Source organism: Paroedura picta, chromosome 10 (genome assembly GCF_049243985.1).
Source record: "Paroedura picta isolate Pp20150507F chromosome 10, Ppicta_v3.0, whole genome shotgun sequence".
In the NCBI taxonomy this organism is placed as follows: domain Eukaryota; kingdom Metazoa; phylum Chordata; class Lepidosauria; order Squamata; family Gekkonidae; genus Paroedura; species Paroedura picta.
In genome coordinates this window covers 57,554,068-57,576,025 of record NC_135378.1, presented here as the reverse complement: position 1 = coordinate 57,576,025, position 21,958 = coordinate 57,554,068, and the positions used below count along the sequence as shown (strand labels likewise).

Here is a 21,958-nt window from a genome sequence, read left to right as displayed (position 1 = left end):
GTGTGGCCAGGACTTATTGAGGCTGCATGTTGACGCGATGTGGGGGCAGCTGTGAGACAGGCATAACTGTGTGCCCACTGGTGCATGTCTGGGCCTGGTGGTGATATGATACAACAGGTCGTGGGGAGGCAGGGCCCAAGTGCGCCTATTTGACCTGGCTCTTCAGCAGACAGCTTCCCTCCCTTCCACCCTGTTTTTTCATTGTTGATTTGGGTTGCATGTTAAAAATTTATTGTCACAGCTGTGGGAGTTTGCCATGAGAAAGAGCCTGTTGGCAGAGGGCCTGTCTGCGTACAGCAACCCTGGAGGTTTGGTGTGACCTCCTAAGAGATGGCATAGCAATAGGGAAGCCGACCCAGCTGCGTAGGCTTAAATAGACCTATTGGCCAGGGGATTTGGAAGTTGGTGCCCTTGGGCTCCTCCACAAAAAGGTCCCTTTCCAGGTAGAGCAGGATTCTGAAAAGCAGGGATATCTTAGTTCCCAGCTGGAAACGGGTTGGAGCTCCAGGGTGCCTCTTGGAGTCTGGGGTTTAGGGAACCAGTCGGCAGACTGGCAGGTCAGGCTCTCTTCTCATTGGTGCCAACCTTGCTATGTGTTAATTAAATCTGTGGCCATTTAAAAGCCAGAACATCTGTGTCATGTCTCCTTGCATCTTACATGCCCCGCTGCAAGTCAATGACAGATGGTTTTACTCTGTCATGTTTTTATCTTAACCTTCTTCCAGAGAATCCTACAATCCATCACTCTCTGCTTCCTCATTTCATTCTCAAAACAATTTTATAAGGTGGTTGAGGATGAGAAGCAGCAACTTGAGGTCAGCAATGAGCTTTGAGCTTAGTGGGGATTTAATCATGTAATTTGCCTAGTCAACCATTGGCACCTATTTGCACTTCCACCCCGGTAGTATATAGGGACACAAGTTGCCAACCGTAGTCTGTTAGATTTTTTTTAAGATTTAAAATAATAACAATGAAATCTAGATAGACAACATAAAATGCTCTCCTGGAATCCATGTTTGTCTCAATACCTGTGAAATTTGATCTCACCTGTTTTTAGAACCTATAACAACTCTTGTGGATCTTTATGGTACCTTTGACATTCTCTGTTGCAGGACCCAGGAACAGCTGACCATCAGGAAACATACTCCCTATTACTCCTTGAAAATGTCCAATGTACTTCAAATTTGATCAAGCATGCTGCTATGGGAATGGGAGAATGAAAAATGGCAATGCTTCTTTTTGTTGAATAAATCCAGTATCGCAGAATTGTGGGGTGTTGTATACAAAATGTGAATTCAGGCAAGGAAACATATTCTGATTGAAAAGCTGAAATGAAAAGATGGGAGATATATCTGGGAAAGAAGATGAAAAAAGTTAAAATAGGTCAGATGGGTTTAAATATGTCTCTAGTGAGATCAGCACTAGTGAGAGATTTTACAACCTCGCTTAATACAGACAAATCTAAGAAATACTTTGGCACCTTAGAGACTGCATTATGGTAGCATGAACTTCCCTAGATAACAAGCTACTTCATCAGTCAGGAGAAATGTACTGTGAAGAATTGAGTGTAGTGAAGGATAAGTCAGCTTCGTTCTATATTCTTATAGCTGTGTGCAAAAAAAATAATATAATATCTAATCTAAGCATTTATTGAATGATTCTTTTTTGTGCAGAAATAACTCAAGATGTGCACACAAGCCTCTGCACGAAATGTTGCAAATCCTACTTAAACCTTTTATTTTTTTATGGAATTTCCCCATATGGTTTGCTATGGGGCAGCTTTATGAGCCCAGAATTTTTGCATTAGGAAAAATATGGTCACAGTTTTGGAATACAGATGTTTGTGTTCTTATTGAAATTCATTGAGATTCCCCAAAAAGACTCTGACACTTTGGCAAAACAGAAACTTTCATATTTGAAATCTGACATTTAACTTTAGGTAAAATACAGTATCAACTTGATAGAAAACAACTTTGAATTATCATGCTAGAAAAAAATCTGCAAAAACAATTCTCAATAAATACTATCATTGGAAGTAAGCCTCTCTAAAAGTCTTGAGATTGTTTTACATTAAACATGTTCTTTAACATAGAAAATAATTATAATGTTAGGAGAAAGTCACTTTTACTTTCTGATTCAAAAGACAGAGTTGATAACTGGGGTAAATTTAAATTACTAGAGGTTTCTTCCCCTATCCCTAAGTTTATAGAAATATTTGCTGGAATTTATCATTTGATCTCGATTCCTAAAATCACGCGTTAAAAAAGGTGAAATCGCAAGCTGGCTGCTGGACAACCTCTAGATGTAGGCAATGCCATGCGGAGGGGCCGGTATATGCTGCCTTCATTCAAAATGCCCTGAGCCTAGCAAAAGGCACTCTATTATAGGCTAGACTGATCTGCCCGTCGGAAACAAATTTGCCTTACAGATAATGCTAAATTCATTGACCAAGGCAGTACTGAAGTAAGACAAGCAGCAGGTGAATGGCTGAAACAGGACTTGCCACCTGCAACTCATTTTCTCCAATAGTCTAATATTTCTGTCTTCCTTTCCTTGCACCCAGCTCAGCCAGATCTTGCAAAGTGGTAGGTAGCGTGTTGCGGCAAGATTTAACAACCTTTCCTCACTTTTTCCTTAATTTATCTGCTGCTTCTCCACACTTTTCTTATTCATTTCTCTCTCCCTCCACCTAATTTTTGATGCCCCCCCCCCTTATTTTCAAGTCTAGGTATCAAGTATTTATCATCCTTCTCCTCCTTGGCAAGAGAATGCACTTAACAATAGTATATTAGCAAACCTTGATTAATATTATGAACAGAAAGACTGGAGTTAATATTTGCCCATGATCTAACAAAGTAGTAAAAGCCGCGGCTGTGACTTCCCAGGCACGGGTTGATGATGTGGGAGCGGCAGGCCGGCGCGACGATGTTGGCTGGGCACACACGGCTCAGGCGGCAAGGGGAGGGCCCAGAGGCACCTAAATAAGGTGCCTCATGCTGGGGCTCGGCCTTTCGGCTGCCTGCTCCTGCCAAGACAGCGTCCCACCCTCCCACCCCAGTTTCAAGTTTCTTGTTCAGTTTCTGTTTTTCTGTCACAGCGGTTTAAATGGAGCACGAGACAACAGCCCAGGGCTGTCAGGGTCCAGTTTGCATACTGGAGCCTTGAGGCAGATGGTCTCCTGGCCTACTTGGCTGGGTAGGTAAGGGCTCCGTGCCAGGCGGCTGGGGGGGGGGCGAATGAGGTGGGCGCCCATTGGCCACCTGACAAGTCGCTTCCTGGGGATTGGACCCTGGAGGGTAAGACTATCCACCCGGCTGGGTGGAAAAAGGTCCCAGGAACCTCCAGGGCCAGACGTGAACAGCCGGACGGCTGAAAGGCAAGGCTTCATTTCTCATGCCAGGCCAACCTTCCAGCTGGAGGTGGTTTTCAAATAAAGCTGTGGCCTTGTTAATGCCTTGTGAATGCCAAACAAGGAGTCGTGTCGTGCTTGCCAGTATGCTACCTGCCAATCCAAAGGATGTTCTCCGCACCATTCTTTACATTCATGATAATGGAACATTAATATGTTAATCATTATTACTGTGTTGTTGAAAGATCTAATAGATCTAATAAAGATCTAATATAATGTTATTAAATGTACGGCTGTGAAAGTTGGACCATAAAGAAGGCCGAGTGTCAAAGAATTGAGGCTTTTGAACTCTGGTGCTGGAGAAGACTTTTGCAAGTGCCTTGGACTGCAAGGTGAACAAACCGGTCAGTCCTAGAGGAGATCAGCCCTGACTGCTCCTTAGAAGGCCAGATCCTGAAGATGAAACTCAAATACTTTGGCCACCTCATGAGAAGGAAGGACTCCCTGGAGAAGAGCCTAATGCTGGGAGCGATTGAGGGCAAAAGAGGAAGGGGACGACAGAGAATGAGGTGGCTGGATGGAGTCACTGAAGCAGTAGGTGCAAACTTAAATGAACTCCGGAGAAGGAAGGCCTGGAGGATCCTTGTCTATGGGGTCAGGATGGGACTTCACACCTAACAACAAGAAATGTTATTAAAATTAGATTTATAACAAATGTCATACCCAGTCTTTTGCCTCAATGGGGAACCAAAGTTGTCTTGATCTCCTGTCCAGTTTGGTGTAATGGTTGAGTGCGGACTTCTAATCTGGCATGCCAGGTTCGATTCTGCGCTCCCCCACATGCAACCAGCTGGGTGACCTTGGACTCGCCACAGCACTGATAAAACTGTTCTGACTGAGCAGTGATATCAGGGTGTCTGTTGTGGGGAGAGGAATGGGAAGGTGACTGTAAGCCGCTTTGAGCCTCCTTCGGGTAGGGAAAAGTGGCATATAAGAACCAACTCTTCTTCTTCTTCTTCTTCTTCCTTCATTTATGTCCATTTCTCCTCACAACAACCCTGTGAGGTATGTCTGGCTGAGAATGTATAACCCTGTACCTTTTAATGGCAGATTTGGGGTCTAGGTATTAGAGACAATTGATAGGTTGCTTAGAAGCTCTCTTATTACAAGTTGCCTGTCACGAAGATAACCTGGTTCAGGGTGTTCCAATTGAACTTCATTTTTGGCAGCACAACTTCCATCATCAATCTGGGATTGCTGGTCAATAATGTAGCATTATTTTTTTTTTGAGTAATGCTTACCACAAACAGACACTCAGCTTCCATTGCAAATAGCATGATATACTTGTGGTTTGTCTCAGCTATGCCAGGATTTCCCCATGCATTTTGATTTTGGCCCTGGAACTCCCACAATCATATTGCAGCTGGCGAGAAAGGCTGGATATAAATAAAGCAAATAAATAAACAGCGGATGGACAAACAAGCAGAATGATTCATTACTATGGATTCATGGTGACAGCCAGATGAGTGATTTGTTTTGCTATGATATTTGGTTTGGATCAGGGTCATGTGGGTGCAGGTGGAATCTTAGTCTAGGGATGGGCAAAACTGCATTTTTGTGGTTTGATTTGTGGCTGAACCACAGACTGAAGTGAGAATGTGTATGTTCATGAACTAAATTGGTTCATATTGATTTGTGAGTCATTTAAACTTTAAGCCCTGCTTTTTGGGGAACAAACAGCAGAATTTCCAGACAGCTGAATGGCTGCTTTCTATTCCTTGTAGCTTTTCTTGGAAAGTAGAAAGCAGGGTTTAAATTCCTCTCAACCATTTAAACTGAACATCAGAGTGGTGGTACCCACTGCTCAACTGTCTAGAAACCCCTACCTTCTGTTCCCCATGGCTTTTTCTGGGAGCAGAAAGCAGTGGTTTAAATATATCTGAACCATCTAACACAAAGCTGAGCACTCAGTTGCTTTTCACTCTTCATGAACTACAATGAAGCATCAAAATTCATGGAAATTTGTGGTGGTTTTTCAGTTCACAAACATCTCTTCATGAACCACAAACTGCCTAAAAATTTGTAATGAACTTTAGTTCATCAACAGGTTTGTACACATCCCTATCTTGGAGTCCAGGATGTCTTTCAGCAGTTTAGTACTGAAACATTATAAAACAACCTGCTACTTAAAAAGCTATAACTTGTGGCAAAATAGGATCTGCAGTCACCTTGTTCTGGTATCAGCTCAGGAGAATTTACTCAGCTGAATCAGATCGCATGCTGCTGGACCATTATTCCATCCTCCAGCACGTATAAATAATGGGATTTGTTATCAGATCCTGGAGCCTAAGGGGAATGTACTATGTCCTCACACTCAGCTCATTTGACTTTATTATGCTGAATAGAACATAGTGAAGTGACATTTTCAAAAGCATCCAAAATCACTTGCCATGTGGTTCTTCAGACTATTAATCAGAATGTTGCAGCAATTAATCAAGGATTAGATTGGAAAGTAGGTCTCATACAGTCACCTGCCTAGTAGAAGCATGTCTTCGTGACCAACCATCATAACAGTACCTTGGGCTGGATTTCATGATTTATCAGGTCTTTCCAGCTTTTCCCTCTCCCCAACAGCAATGAACAAAAATGTATTTCCAGAAAGTTTATTCTTGGAGTCAAAGGACCTGCCTTGGAGGAGGAAATGGGCAAAATCCCTCCCTTCTGCCTATGGAATAGGCAGAGTTCTGCTGACAGAAGAGGAAGAAAGGAACAATTTTGCCTGCTTTTCACTGCAGCTTCTCAACCCACATATTTATTACTCCTGGGTCCTGTTAATCCAGCATGCGGAGGAACTTTCCTGGGCTTTGAAAAAGCCAAGAAATTCAAGGATCATTGCAGGCACTTTGCACAGTCCTTGCTTTGGAACCTACCCCGTATACTTTGGAAGCTACTTCTAACTAGCAGCAGTGTGTAATTTCAAATAAATAGAATCAATCTTATACGGAAAGGAGAAAATCTTTTTCAGGGTATTCTTGAATAAGAAAGATCTCCTTGCTTCTCTTCCTAATCCATATAATCATTGCTAATAATACTGCAGGAGCTGTCCTGATGAAAACACAATTGTAATTTTATTTTTAAACTATCTGCACAGATGTAGTCTCTTAGCAAACTGAAACCCACAAAACTCTTGTTATGATAGATAATATCTGATTGTTTAGACTTTTAAAATAGCCTTTGACACCTTCTGGGTAATTACACAATTCTGTACTCTGCATCTGCAGATGACAAAAAAAAAACCCATCCTAGCCAAAATTAATTAGTTCAGAAGAACAGCTTTAAAATTAAATCACCCACACATTAAGCTCATGTTTAATATTAATGTTTAATAAAAAATGCATTTTTCTTTATTTTTAGATAGTTACACTTGTAGTCTTCTACTCATCAAAGACGCTGTAGACTTCCAGAAGGCTTGAATTTACATATTCTCAGATAAATGAATAGATATCTATTTTATATACAATCAGGCAGACTTGTAAGGGAGACAGCAAGGAAACAAGAATGATTCATACTTGTTCTTTCCTGTCTTCTAGGTCTGACTAGAGGGAAGCATATGCATTTTTCCTCCTGCACCTTGGGAAACTGTACATCTTCCTTTAAAAAAATCAAACTTACTTTTTGTCAATGTCCTCTGAAGTCTCAATTGCAGTGAGGCATTAAGAAGAAATATGTGTCTCCCCCACATGTACAATACCTAAACATTCCATACACATAGGATAATATACTTTCAATGGACTTTAGTAGTAGATTTTCCTTTTTCACACAGGAAAACCCAGCTGCAAAAACACATTGAAACTGCATAATCCAACATGTGTGGAACAAGAAACTGACACACAAATGTGTTGAAGCCAGAAGTTATGTGGATGCCTCTGGGTCAAAAGAGATGAGAAAATGATTGCATTTCCCCAGCATTTTAAAAAGATTAATATAAGAATCAGGGTTCGTATGTGTACATGTACGGGTGGAGCGGATTAATAATTTGTCCAGTTTTACCACAAGAAGGCCCCACCCATATATGGTTGTCAGAGGGTTGCTGAAGAACTTCAGGAATTGGAAGTGTTCTCCAGGCTACAGAGATCAATTCACTTGGAGAAAATGACTGCTTTGCAATGTGGACTGTATGGTATTATACTCCATTGAAGTCCCTCCTCCTTCCCAAAATGCCACCCACGTGAGTCTCTACCCTCAGTCTCCAAGTATTTTCCAACCAAGAACTGGCTACCTTACACCCAGGCTATGATTGCCCTCAAATGTTATAATACATTAGTTATATGTTTACCAAACTCTGACTTGCAAATAGTGGGAGATGGGGGGGGGGGCAGACAGAGACTTTCCTTTTACTTTAGTGCCCAGCTAGGGAGGAAAGGGCTAAAAGATTTAGCTCACTCAAGGGGACAAAAACTGACAGGAAAGATGAATGAAATCTGCAATGACCATCATCTGTTTTTGTACATTCTGGCTGCTTTGTGCCCACTTCTAAGGGGAAAATGCCAAGGTGACCAAAGATATCTAGTAGGCGTTTGTTTTTTTCCTTATTCTGTAACACTTATAGCCTTGCTCTCTGTGTTCTTTAGTTGTCAAGAATGTTTTCTAGTTATATATAAAGATTTCTTCCATTTGAAAGATTGCAGACTAAACTGCTTATCAATGAGCCAAGCCATTCATTGACCAATCCGCACAAGGAATCTGCCTCTGGACGGCCTCTGGTTGCTGGCAGGTTTTAGAGCTTCCTCCACATGTTGTCAACTGCATCCCAAGGCTGTCCAGGAGCTAGCTCAAGTTTTGGGCAGATTTGCCTCAAAATGAGAGAAATTGCCAAAACTGAATTTGCCACTTGTTACCTCACTTCACATCAGGGAACAGCCAGGGGCAAGCCTGTGTAGAGGGAGAAACATGTGACAGTCCCTACAGCATTTTGCCCACACTTGCACCTCCCCTCCCCTCTCCATTTCTTAATCGAATAATTTAAAAAAAAACTGTTGTGGTCTGCATTGCTGTGGGACCGCAAAGCTATTTTACATGAGTTAAATTAAAATTTCCACTAAAGTGCCCACAGTCTTTTTGAGAATGGGCAGGCAAAACAGAGCTCCAATTTTGTATTCTGGCATAGGTAAATGAATGGGAATGGGGGGGGGGGTCTGTGATGGAGCAGACCTCTCCCCCAGCTACATGTTCATGTTCTTCGTTTTTAAGCCAAGTATTTACACACAATCACTCTTCAGGGTCCAATTACCATGCCCAGCCTCTCACAACTCTACCCAAACATAAATAGTGTTTGAAACACCACCAATTCTAAAGAGGAGGAAATGCTTTATCATTGTGCTGTTTCTTCATAGCAATGTAGAAGTGTTGTTTTTTTTTAAATTTAAAATGCATTTGTGTTGTGGCATTACTGCATAGCAACAGAGAATTAATTAATTAATATTCGGACTCAGGGAAGACAGAAGTTTGAGTCCCATGACAGCCGCTGCACTTTGATTGGTGGTTTGCTGTGACTGAGAAGCTGAGGAGCGAGGGGGGGGGGAGTTTGACTTGTTTTCCCTTGCCACCTTGTTGGGAACCAGAAACCCACAAAGAGTCAGAGGAGAAACACAGGAGGGGTCTTCCAAATTCGCAGCTTACAACCACATGTTAGCTTAGCAAGCAGGAGGCAGCGTGAGTTTTGTGCCTCCATGCAGAATGTCATCTATATGGACATCAGACATCTGGTAGAGCTAGAGGGTTAGCAGATAGGGGGAAAGGGGGATAAATCCCTCACATGCATGCACACAGTATCATACTTTCAGTGGGCCATGCAATTTAAAGGGAGTATTGGATGTGGGGGAGACCAGGTAGTGGCAGAGGTGAAAGGGGAGGAGGGAGCTAGGGTTCTCTGAAAGTGGGTTCAAGACTCTCACAGACATCCTGATCCACCAACCTCTCAGAGCCTGTTGTAACCTAGGAAGGTGGGAATGATGGGGAGGTATATCAAGATATAGAAAAATATCTATTTAAACTTAAGGAAGAAAATGGGTTCAGGGATTTCCTCCTCTCTTAATTACAGTACATTTCAGGACATAAATAAGAAGGTGTCAGTTCACCACATAGATTGCAATAATGTCCATATATTTTAATAATTCATTATTTAATGAGCATTTTGATATTAGCTTTTGTTTGTTATAAATCTCATAGTATTGGTGTCTGTCTATTCCATGTCTAATAAATACCTATTTTTCAGGGTGGAGAAGAATGTGTTACCTTTAAGGGTAAATGATGGGAGTAGAATATAGAAGATAATTTACAAAGTGATTCAAGATTATATCTGTAACCGCACGGTGAGCGGTATCATATTGGGTTAAGGGCCTGGTGGGCCGAGAGTGGACAGGGCCAGGCTGGCCTTCCGATTGGGCCCTCATCAGGACAGGAGTCAGAAGGAACCCCCCCTCTCTGACAGACCAGGACAGGCTTGGACAGGCCGTGCCAGCCCTTTTCACCCCAAGGCTGTCCTAACTGTTGCGTCGAACTGTAACTTCCCTCTCTTCACCTCAGAACACTGACAGAGCTGGTAAGAGGCTGGTGAGTGTGCTCCCTATACCCTCCCTTCAGGCCTGCTACAAAGGAGCCTCTGAGAGCCCCTGACTGTGGGGAGGGAGGCATTTCCGAGAGCAACGCATGGGATTCTGAGGGCATGGGTGTGGGCATTCCTTTTGAAGAGGGGATTTCTCCTGCCAAACAGTTAGCTAACTGGTGGTGGTTCAGAGGCCACAGAAAAGCACCTTCTCACATAAAATACTCTGGCCGGGGGTTGGACACAGCCAAGCCATGTGTATTTCTTCTTCATAACTCTGCAGATTTGAGGCCTACTGCACAGCGTTATTCTGCAGACAAAACTGGATACTGTTACAGAGGTTCTTTTGTCTCCTGTTTCATCAGCACAACAACCCTGTGCAGTAGGCCTCAAGTCTTTCAATTCAACAACAACCTGTGTGGGAAGTCTTAAATGTTTCTTTTCTACCACAACCCTGTCCAAAGTAGCCCTTTCTGCCTGGGGAGCTGATCTTTATACTCTGCAGATGAGCTGTAACTCCAGGAGCTCTCCAGGCTCCACCTGGAGGTTAGCTACCCCTGGGTTGGAAATATTCCTGGAGGTTTGGAGGTGGGACTTCAAAATCGTACAATGCCTCAGAGTTCAAAGAAGCCATTTTTGCCTGCAGTTGGGAGGGAGTGGTGCAAGTGTGTCCCTCCTAGGCTATGGGCTATGGCCAGCCCTTACCAGCAACTGTTTGTATTCGGGGGCGCTGCGGCCCATTCCCAGTTCTCTCAGACCTCTCACAGCCCCACATACCTCACAGGTTGACTATTGTGGGGAGACGAAGGGAAAAGGTTTTTGTAAACTGCTTTGAGACTCCTTTGGGTAGTAAACAACAGGGTACAAAATCCATTCTTCTAAGGAGCAAGCATGAAAGAAGCATGTGGGCACATAATATTTTATCAACAGTGAAAAAATTGAGAAGAACAGGGTGGACACCTGTGTACTGTGACTACCCCATGTGTATTAGGGCAGAGGGGCATTTTGGTGTCTGTGGCCTAATTCCCACAAGAAGGGAAATGACGCAGAACTGGGGGGAATTGGTTGCCATGTAATCTTCCCCTAAGAAGAATCTCCAGTCTGATTTTCCCTTCACATATCTAAGACATAGCTCTGGAAAGCTCATCTGTAACCACTATGCCACACAGGTTCTTGACACCCATATCTCCACACCCATGCCCTCATTTGCCGCTATGCCACCACAACATCCCACACAACACACACATTCAACCCCATGCCCTTACAGACTGGACAACTCGTCCCCTTCCTCTTCCCACTGCCAAGCTCTAGCGACCATTGCATTCTTGGATACAATGGGCTTGGCCCCTACTCTATAAATAATGAATGACTGCTCTTTCTACAGATGGAAACATGACTGCAGATTTTCAGTCAAACCCAATCAAAACATTTTATGTCAGAGGTGTTTTTAATCACATGTTTAATAAAAGCATCACTAGAACTTTACTACAGATTATTGTAAATATTCATATCTTGAGGGAGATCAGTCACTCTCTTCTTCTTCATCTTCTTCATCTTCACCACCTTCACCCTCATCATTCCCCTCTCCACTTTCTGGGCCTTCACTCATAACTTCTGTTGAAGGGGGGGGTTCTCCGATTTCTCAGCAGAGCTCTCTATGTCTTCATCTGCCGCTGAAGATGCTGCTTTTGGACTGGTGACCTCTGTTGTTTCTGAACTCTTTTTTTCAATGGACTTATCAGAAGGAGTAGAAGGAGTTGGTGGTGGTGGTGGTGGTGGTGGTGGTGGTTCAGGAGCAGGTGGTGGTGGTGGTGATGGTTCAGGAGCAGGTGGTGGTGGTTCAGGAGCAGGTCCTGGTGCTGCTGGGTGTAGTGGTTCAGGAGCAGGAGGTGGTGGTTCTGGAGCAGGTGGTCGTGGTTCAGGAGCAGGTAGTGGTGGTGGTGGTGGTGGTGGAGGAGGAGCAGCAGGAGGAGGAGCAAGTTCTGCTGGTGATGGAGGTGGAGTAACAAGGGGAATCCATTGTTCCAGCATTGGTTCAGATACTATTTTCTCAGGACTGGGCTGTCGTAATAGTGGTATTCCCATGCTCCAACTGGTCGGATCCACTTCTTCAAAGGATTCTTCATGCACCTTGTCCAGTGTGTTTTTCTCTAGTTCATCCAGATTAGAATACATATATTTAAACCAAAGAGGCTTATCCCTCAATGGAGAGGGTGTTCTGGGAATCTCTTCATCTGGCATGAATTTCTTTTCTTTGTCCAAAAAGGTCTTCTCCTTGGCTGCAGAATGCTGAGACCAGACAACAATTAAGCAGATAACAACAATAATCAGAATGCTGGTAGTCACTGAAATAGCCAAGAGCAGCTTGTTGCCATATCTATATGCTGGAATTCGCTCATTTGTTAACTTTTCTGAAGACTTCTCCTGTTCTGATGTGCTTCCTGTGGTAATATCAGCTGCATCCAAGGAGGGCTGAATATTCCATAGGGAGGAGGTTTCCTTGATGTGTTCACTAAAGAGTTTCATGAGGAGGTCTGTTTTAGTGATGAGTTTCACACAAGCCGCCTGGAGTGTGGGTGACGTGCAATCTACTTTCAGGATGCGGATCATGCGAGAGATCAGTTTCCTGACTGGTGTGTTTGGGATGAGGTTGGTCAACTTCTTGTTCAGTTGATTTTCAAAGGCTTCACCCTCACCCTGAATGTTGTCATCTTGTTGTGGCAAGAAGCCCAAAGGGGGAGAAACAGAAGTCTCCTGAGTTGAGGGCTCATTCAAAGAGGGTTCTGCATCACTTGCCAAGATTTCTCCTGCAACGTGCTGAGTTCCCTGTAAGAGCGGTTTCAGCAGCTCTTCTTTAGTGAATATCTGTGACCCAAGTACATTCTTCAGCACTAGCACAGAGTTTTCTCCATTAGGGAGGTTAGTCAAGTCTTCACTGTCCACTTCCATGGAGCCTTTGGGCTCTAGATCTTTCATCTGAGAGTCCCATAAGAGGCACCAGGAATATACAAAGGAAGAGGTTAGCATAAGCCATATCAACATGGTGTATGCCACTGAGCAGGTCTTTGCAGACTGCACAGCAACCACTGTGGGCAAGCTTTATGCATGTCTGAAGACGTTTGTGACATCATTCAGCAGGATACTCCGTATTATAGCCTAACCATCCCTATGGCAACAATGAAAGGCTTGAAAGGCAAGGACTGATGGGCTTGAGACACTGAAAGCAGCTGGGTATTGGCTGCAGGTTGCAGAATCATAGAATCATGGTGCTGAAAGGGGTCTCCAGGGTCACCTAGTCCAATCCCCTGCACAAACATAACTACCTTGGCCCCCACAGTGATCCCAATTCCATGCCCAGATGACACATCTTTTGGAATGTTTTAAATTTACTGTCATAATAGTACAATACTAATGTTGTTTTAAGTATAATAGCGATACAAGGTACAGCATATCCCTATCGTCCAAAATGTATTTCTTCCTTACAAATTTATGGATTTTAATGTTGATCTAGGACAATAAAAATAAAAATAATTAAAAAATAACATATCATAACAGAATATCCTGAATAAGTTGTTTAACATCTCAGCTTTGTCTATAAACTGTTTTCTCCAGGTACATATTTTACACAGAGCCATTCCTCTATAATTAGTAGTAGCTTCTGCTTCCAATATTCTGCTACTCAGATTGTAGCTGCTATTAGCAAATTCTTTCTCAGCTCCTTATTGTTTCTAACCTATTAAGATAGCCGAACAGAACTGTAACTGGATTACATGTGATCTTACAATGAATAATTTCTGTTGGAATCTGATGTATTTCTTACCGAAACATTTTGACCAAACCCATCGAATATGGATAAAAATACCCACATGCTTTTTCACATCTCCAGCAACTGAAAGAGGATGTCAATACCATTTTTGGCATTCTTGGTGGGGTATAAACCATCCATACATCTTATTGATATTTGATGAAGATTTTTTTTTTAAATCAGCATGTCACGGTAGGTAAATAGTTTCTGTCATTGCCATCTCCAAGTCAATTTAATCATTCCTTTTTCCTTTCTCTGTATCTACTAAAAGCAAAGATTTTTGGGTGAGTAGGTCTATTTAATCAATAGATTCAATATAGTTATTTGATGTTGTAGAGACAATAGGGTACTATGAGTATATTGAAGCATTAGATCTGGTGTTCATCCTATTTTACCTGTGACTTCCGGAAGAGTTAATAGGATAGACTGCTAGGGAGGCCAGTCCCCACGTCGGACCTGGAAATCCCCTGGTTTTACACCTCATCTCCAAGCAACAGAGATCGGTGCTTCTGGATGACATGGCTGCTTTAGAAGGTGGATTCCATAGCAGTATGCTCCACTTAGGTCCCTCCCCACCCTAAATCCCACCCACATCCATCACAACCAAAGTCTCCAGGGGCCTCCCAACCCATAGTTGGCAACCCTACTGAAAGCTCATGTTGTCCAGCTAAGTCTTAAATGAATTAAAAATGATCATATCCATCATGAGTAAGACTAATATACATACTGATTAGTTCATTTTCAATTGAGGCTTGCATTTATCCTGTGCCTCTGTCAAGGCTTCTGGAGTACAATTCTCTTTTGACTTAGAGTCAACCCCTGGGTTGGAAATATTCCTGGAAGTTTGGAGGTGGGACTTCAAAATCGTACAAAGCCTCAGAGACCAGCCTTCAAAAGAATCATTTTTGCCTGACGTTTGGGAGGGAGTGGTGCAGGTGTGTCCCTCCTGAGCTATGGGTTATGACCAGCCCTTAGCAGCAACTGTTTGTATTCTGGGGCGCAGACAGACAGACAGACAGACCAGCATCAGTCCTGTGAGTCTGGAAAGTATTTAAATAAATATTTTCAGCCTGAAACTGTAAATAGTGAACAAATAAATGGCTGGAGAGACATGGGAATTGAAATGACTTTTTCAATTTTGGCCTGGCAAATAAAAAAAAAACAGTATAAGAAACCTTACTAATGTCAAGACTGCTGTCAAGACCCTCTTAGGGTTGCCAGCTTCCATGAGAGGTTCTCTACCTCACCTATCTCATGGGGAGTCTGCTATGTGGAGAGGTTGGTAAGACAATTCGAAAATGCTTTGAGACACCTGAGGTCTGCTGGGTCACTGCGGCCCATTCCCAGTTCTCTCAGACCTCTCACAGCCCCACAGCCCTCACAGGTTGTCTATTGTGGGGAGACGAAGGGAAAAGGTGTTTGTAACCCGCTTTGAGACTCCTTTGGGTGCAGGGTGGACACCTGTGTACTGTAACTACCCCATTATTAGGGCAGGTGGACATTTTGATGTCTGTGGCTTAATTCACACAAGAATGGAAATGATGCAGAACTGGGATGAATTGGTTGTCATGTAATCTCTCCCTAAGAAGAGTCTCCAGTCTGATTTCCCATCACATATCTGAAGACATGGCTCTGGAAAGCTCATCTGTAACCATTATGCCACAATTTCCAAAGGCCAGTCCTCTTTCATACTCTATGAACATTCCAAACCACAGGTTCTTGACACCCATATCTCCACACCCATCCCCTCATTTGACACCATGCCACCACAATCTCCAACACAACACACACATTCAACCCTTACAGACTGGACCACTCCTCCACTTCCTCTTACCACCGCCAATCTCTAGTACCCATTCCTGGATACAACGGGCTTTGCCCCTAGTATATATATATAAAATCTTCTGTGATATATATATCACACAAAAAGGAACTTGGATAACCCTTTCCTGGGCAGTTTGAATGTGATTAGTGGGATTAAAAACAAAACAAAACACCCTGGCTTCTACATGCTGAGATATTCAGAACAACCTCCATGTCATCCTTGGCAGAACAGCAGAAAATATAAACCCCACTCTTCATCCCTGGCATTACCTTTTTAACTCAGCTAAAAAATATGAAGGCCAGAATCAGAATTCAGAGTCTTTCGTTTTGCTATGTAATTCAAACAGTTTAAAGAGCTCTTTCTGTTATGCTAGTCTTTCTTTCATGTTATACTCTGGTGCTACTTTATGATATACAGAAATGCCTGGAGACAGAATGTTTGTACTTAAGTTACAAAAGAAAACAAACATCCTTCATGTGTTATGGCATTCTCTTGTGAGTTCTACAGTGCTTTTAGTGCAGGACATGCATAAGGCTTGAAGGACAACCAGACTGTAGTGGACTGTATATGTAGTACAGCTTGATTGCCTGCCCCTAAGGTAGACAGAAACACACTGATTCCGGGGAAGTAATATTAGTTTGGAATGTTGTTGCTTTGAATATTGTGGCAAATGCATCCAGCAGTTGAACTGAATTGTTTTGATGGTTCTGATGAGGATAAACTGATCCCAGATAGCAGCAAGCATCTTGAACAGTTCAGATTGGTTGTTGGTTGCATACTAGCTACACTTGTTACAAGCATTTAATTGGTTGAGCATAGGAAAGCAGCCATTCAGAACAGTTCTTGCTCATGATTCAATTGGTTGTCTAGTCGAAGAGCTTTGCTAGAACAGTCCATCCTCTAATACCGGGATTTTGCAGCAGATAATTGTCCAGAATGACCAGTTTATTTCCCCCTTTTTTGCAGGGGAGGGGTGCTTCTGATTGTAGTACACAATTTTATTTTATTTTTATTTTAGTTTTTAAGATTAAAAAATACAGAAGAGGGTGTAGCGAGGGGTGTGGGGGATAGTTGCCATGACAATTATGATGGAAACACTTCCAGGCATCTTCAGGCCTAGGTGCTCTTTGAAAGAACAGAACATCTTTTCCATCTGGGAGAGAGATTAGGCCAATCCCTTGATGTATTAACACCTCTTTGATTGGAGAGTACAGGTTTGGCAGGCTGAGATCACAAGGCTAAGCATCCAGATTGGCTGAAGACTCTAGAGCAGTGGTCCCCAACCTTTTTATCACCGGGGACCGGTCAACGCTTGACAATTTTACTGAGGCCTGGGAGGCGGTAGTCTTTTGCTGAAGGACGTTGCCACCGCCGCCTGAGCCCCTGCTCCACTTGCCAGCACCCCTGACTTTCCGCCACCCACCGCGGGGGCTGCCAGCAGCAGCTGTGCAGTGCCATGCTGAGGGGGAGCCCCAGCCATGGTGGCCACTGGAGAGCACCAAAAGTGAGCCGGCGGCAGAGTGGCAGGGCAGCCCCCGAGGCAGCTGCCGGGGAGGAGGACGAGGAGCCTGGTTTTGACTGATCTATGGACTGAGACTGGTCTGCAGACCAGGGGTTGGGGATTACTGCTCTAGAGCACACATGGGGGTGGGGTCTGAAAAAAGGAAATTGTTTGCTTAGGGCTTCCTTCAGGGCTTCCTTATTACTTGCGAATTCCAAGGACTATGTGTTTTGCCATGAAGGATATTGAGGGGAAAGATGTGAAGGGAGATAAAGATGGACCAGTGTGAGTATCTGCATCTAACCAAATCAAATGTGATATAGATTGTAAGTACTTTAGTTAGAGCTTGTCTTTTTGTTTATTTTCCTTAGTATACCTAGATCCTGACCTTTGCAATAATCTGAGTTTGTGTCTTGTAGACATAAGGTCTTGTTTAACTCAAAAGAGTCTGCAAAAGTCCTTAACCACCTGTATAGCTTCTTGGCCTACTGCTGAGTGATACCTTAGTAAGGTTGGCTTTAGCTAACCATATGAGAAGGATGGGGCCTGCATTTTAACTGAAGTAGCGGTGGCAACTGGAAAAGAGGACGAAACAGTGGCTGGGCTTGCCCACAACATGACAGAGACTACAAGAGAGGAGAATTTTTGCCCAGCCTCTATTTCAGTTGCCAGGGGGAGCAAACGAAACAAGGCTGCATTCTTCACACAAGCCAGTCTGATGTGTGTGTGCAGGAATCAAGTCAATATATTGACCAGCAGGCAGGAATTACTAGCCCAAGAAAGATGCTCACACGTTTTATTAACTTTGGCAAACCAGGCCACAGCTTTTATTTTGAAACACACCCAGGAGTGTTGGTAGCCATAGGGAGGAGTTGTCTGGCAGTGGTCAACCGACCATGCCCCCTTCATTAAATCATCCTAGTAGAACTCAAAGGAATCTCCCCCATCTCCCAGCTGGGAGCATGGGCTCCTTTTTCTCCCAAGACACCCCATAAGGGAAGTGTCCCACCCAAGGCACTTCTGGAGGCACACCTCCCATCAGTCCACCTTGAGCCACCTGGGTGTATGAACCCCATGCCTTCCCCCAAAGGCAGGCCCCACTCATACCCAGCCACCTCTTAGGAGGGCCCAACTAGGGATTCCAGGATGCAGGTCAGATCTTACCCAAAATATAGACTCTCCCTATGCCATCAACTGGCGGCTCTGTTAATTCAGGCCTTTTATTCTCTTCACTCATACAGCTTTATTTATATGGCTACAACACTAGAACAAATACAATTTACAAGACATGGGGACAGACTAAGAAAAAAATGGAACATGAGACTACCTGAGACTTACAGAGCTTCAGCACCTGATCTCAGTTCCCTACTGGATCTGTGCAGAAAGAGGATGCTGCTTTTGTTGGACTATGAAAGATCTGTAGTGTGCATGATTCAAGAGAATATGTGGAATATACTACTGAGGAGATATGTATTTAGCACAGTTTGCTTATAAACATCCTGGTCCTTTTTTCAAATAATCTCCTCCAGTGTCCTGATTGGCTCTTTGGAGAATTTGACCTTTTCTGCATGCATAATTTGGCACAGCCCAATGCTTGTCCAGTAGCAGGGCTAATTCCAGGTTCCAGATGACATTGGCATGACATAAATCCTCAGCTGGCCTGCAGCAAGGGAATGTGGATCTGTGAGACAGTGAGGGCCTGCATTGCACCAGGTCTGGGACTGCCCCAGGCCAGCACCAGTTTTGACTGGAAATGGGAATTAGCCCAGTGACCAGGCAAGTGCTGAGCCAGGCTGAATTCCACATGTGGAAAAGATCTTTGTGCTCCTGATGAACACATTTCTTCCCTGCTTGCTTCCAGAACAGGAATGAATTAATACAGAATAATTAGATACGACTCTCCTTGTCTTCTCTTTCTATACAAAGTTTGATTCCATTCACAATAAAATAATTTTGTTCTGTTAATCAGCTTGGTGCTTTACATATTTAAACACTGGTATCTTTTCACATGGCCACACTTCCCCATGGACAGTTAATTGGTTGGTGTCTTTCCCTACCCCCCAGTGACCATTTCCATACCAAAGGCTTCGCACCAGGTTGCAGACTGGAATTAAGCTGGGGCAGGTTGCCCCGCCTCTTCCTGCTCCCGCACGGGGGAACATTTGGCCTGGTGCACCTTGCCTGGCCTGAATTTGTGCTCTTGCATGGAAACTGGGCAGCAGTATTCCAATGCAGAAACAGTCACTCACATACATACTCACTCACACATCTCCTTTTCAGTTCTCACTTCCATGTGTGTAAAGACGCCTTAACAAATCCAGGCCTTGGGTTTTGGAAGGCTACCAAAGCCTGCTCAGTCAGTTGAGAGGTACATATGGCAGTCTTCAAGCAAAGGCTGGATACACACTTTTCTTGGATGCTTTAGGATGCTTTGGGCTGATCCTGCATTGAGCAGGGGGTTGGACTAGATGGCCTGTATGGCCCCTTCCAACTCTATGATTCTATGATTCTATATAGAAGAAATATCACATTTTCATTCTTGGCTGTAAAACTATGTATCTCCAGCTAGGTAAGTTTTTTCTCAGCTTTGATGTTGCCACAGTGCTGGTCTATCTTCATAAATGCCATCCATGACAATATTATTACAATTCATACAAAGATCCAGAGCTGGTTGTATTTTTTAATACCCCACTTTTCACTACTTGAAAGAATTCCAAAGTGGCTTACAAACACCTTTTCCTTCCTCTAGCCCACAACAGACACCCTGTGAGATAGGTGGGGCTGAGAGAGCTCTAAGAGAACTATGACTAGCCCAAGGCCACCCAGCTGGCTCCATATGGAGGAGGACTGAGGACTCAAACCTGGTTCAGATTACAGGCTGTTGCTCCTACTATCTGCAACTGCTCCTGTAATAGTCCTAGAGTCAAACTAGACAAGATGAAAATCAGGCTTTTAAAAAAATTCAGAGTAGGGATTAAGGTGGGAGAAAAAGGTAATTTAATCAATCCAACCCTCCCATGATTATGCTAATTAGAAATGTCCTCTACTCTATCAGCCATTTAAAAAAGAAAACAGATGGGCATTCATTTTTTACCATTGTTATAAAGATACTAACAGCCTATGCCTGGACCTAGCAACAGAAATTGGTTTAAACTCTATTTGAAATATCCTACATTAGATTAAGATCCGATACCCCCCATCACTACCTGGACAGAATATGAGAGTCCTACACCATCTTACACTCTGCATATCTTTGGATCAACCCCTCATGCTCTACTTAATATTTTGCATGATATACTGAACATTACTGAATTGTGTCACCAAAGCTTATTATAACAAATTTTTAAAATAAAAAATGACTCACTTTTTACACCTGGAGTGGTGAACAGGTAGTAGATGTCGCTGCCTGTATGTCTCAAGAGAATAAGTGTTTCATGTCGCCTTGCTGCTAGGGAAATTTCATCTCTGTCTCTCTTTTCCTATCACTGCTGTCACCTTACTTTGAACTGGTGGAATCCTGCAGGTTTTTCTGGTTACAGATAAGTTCTAACTGCCAGACTATGATTCCAAGCCAAATTGCCACTTTGCTCTTTTCAAGATCTGCACACTTATTTCTCCTTTCTTCACTACCTTTCAGTGAAATACTTTTCCAGGCCATCATTAGGCTGTATTATAAAAGGATCCTTGCTCTGCACTCTGACCAGATTCCCTGTTTCAATTTGACCAGCTGTCTATTTTCTCGGAGTGGGCAGGTTTCTCAGAAAACCATCTGCAGTATATTCTCTATAATTGCTTTAATTTGCCATGCTAGATCTTGACTTTATTTATATACTAAATACACTCTCATTGATCCTGTGAAACACCTCTGCTAAATTAAAAATTAAGTTTGTCACATTCTGCCAAAATTAATTTTTAAAAAAAGAAATAACAAAAATAGATGTATCTTGAACCTATATTATTACCGTACTCTGAAAGAGTATGAATTTCCTTGATTCTCCTTGAATTTCCTTGCTGCTACATACCATCACAGTTCTATAGTAAGAGGACAAATGTTTTATTTTTAAAGACTTAGAGCAACCTTCTATTTTGATTTGGCTGTATTTTGTTTGTTTGTTTGTTTTGCTTGCTTTCTTGCTTTTTTTAAACCAGATCTGTTTTACAGACCCTTGAAATTCTGGATGGTTTTCCAAAGAATGAATGCACAAATTCTTTTGATTTTCACTCTCAGAATAACTCAAGGCCGCCATTGATAAAGCCAAGGATCCGGCGCAGAAGATGCGAGAGAGGCACATGCTCAGTAAGCCAGAGAGCATCCAGACATTCGGTGGAGGGGGTGGAGCATGTTGGCTGCTTATAAGCAGCTGCATGCTCCACTTGGCGTCTTTCACTGGGTGACGGGCTGGGGCGCTACCAACCCTCCCACCACATAGTTTATGGCTGGGGATGTGTTGGTATTTGTTTCTGGACACAGCAGTGGCAGTTGGAGTTATCAGTTCTTTTGTCACAGCCTGCGGGTTGGCAGGGGACAGAACCTGTTTGGTGGGGAGTCCGTCTTGCATGACAGACTCCCCAAAATAAGGCACCTCTTTAAAGAGGCGGTAATCTGCAAGCTGGGCCAGCACAGCTGGAATGGCAAGGGGGCATGCAGGGCTGGGTGGATTGGGATGGAACCAGAGGTGGTTTGAGTCTTCTCTGGCATTCCACGTGGACACTTCCCTGATTAGGGGCTACAGCAGCTGAGAACCAGTGTGGGATTCAAGGGAATCGCTGTAGTGAAAATTGGTAGCCAGATGGCTATGAAGTGGCTCTTAACTCCCTGCCAAGCCAATATACTCCATGTTGGTTATTAAAGAGCTTTGGCCTGTTATGCCAAC

At 43.3% G+C, this 21,958-nt stretch overlaps 2 long non-coding RNA genes across 2 annotated transcripts in view; both read right to left on the bottom strand.

Moving 5' to 3' along the window:
• Positions 1-21,958, bottom strand: part of LOC143819047 (uncharacterized) — a 242,747-nt gene that overhangs the window by 97,301 nt on the left and 123,488 nt on the right. The gene's annotated exons all lie outside the window — the stretch shown is intronic.
• On the bottom strand, positions 1,054-20,545 carry LOC143819197 (uncharacterized). Its single transcript, XR_013224850.1, has 3 exons — positions 20,449-20,545; positions 4,651-4,785; positions 1,054-1,352 (listed from the first exon to the last, which is right to left on the bottom strand). It is a non-coding gene; the product is annotated as an uncharacterized LOC143819197 (long non-coding RNA).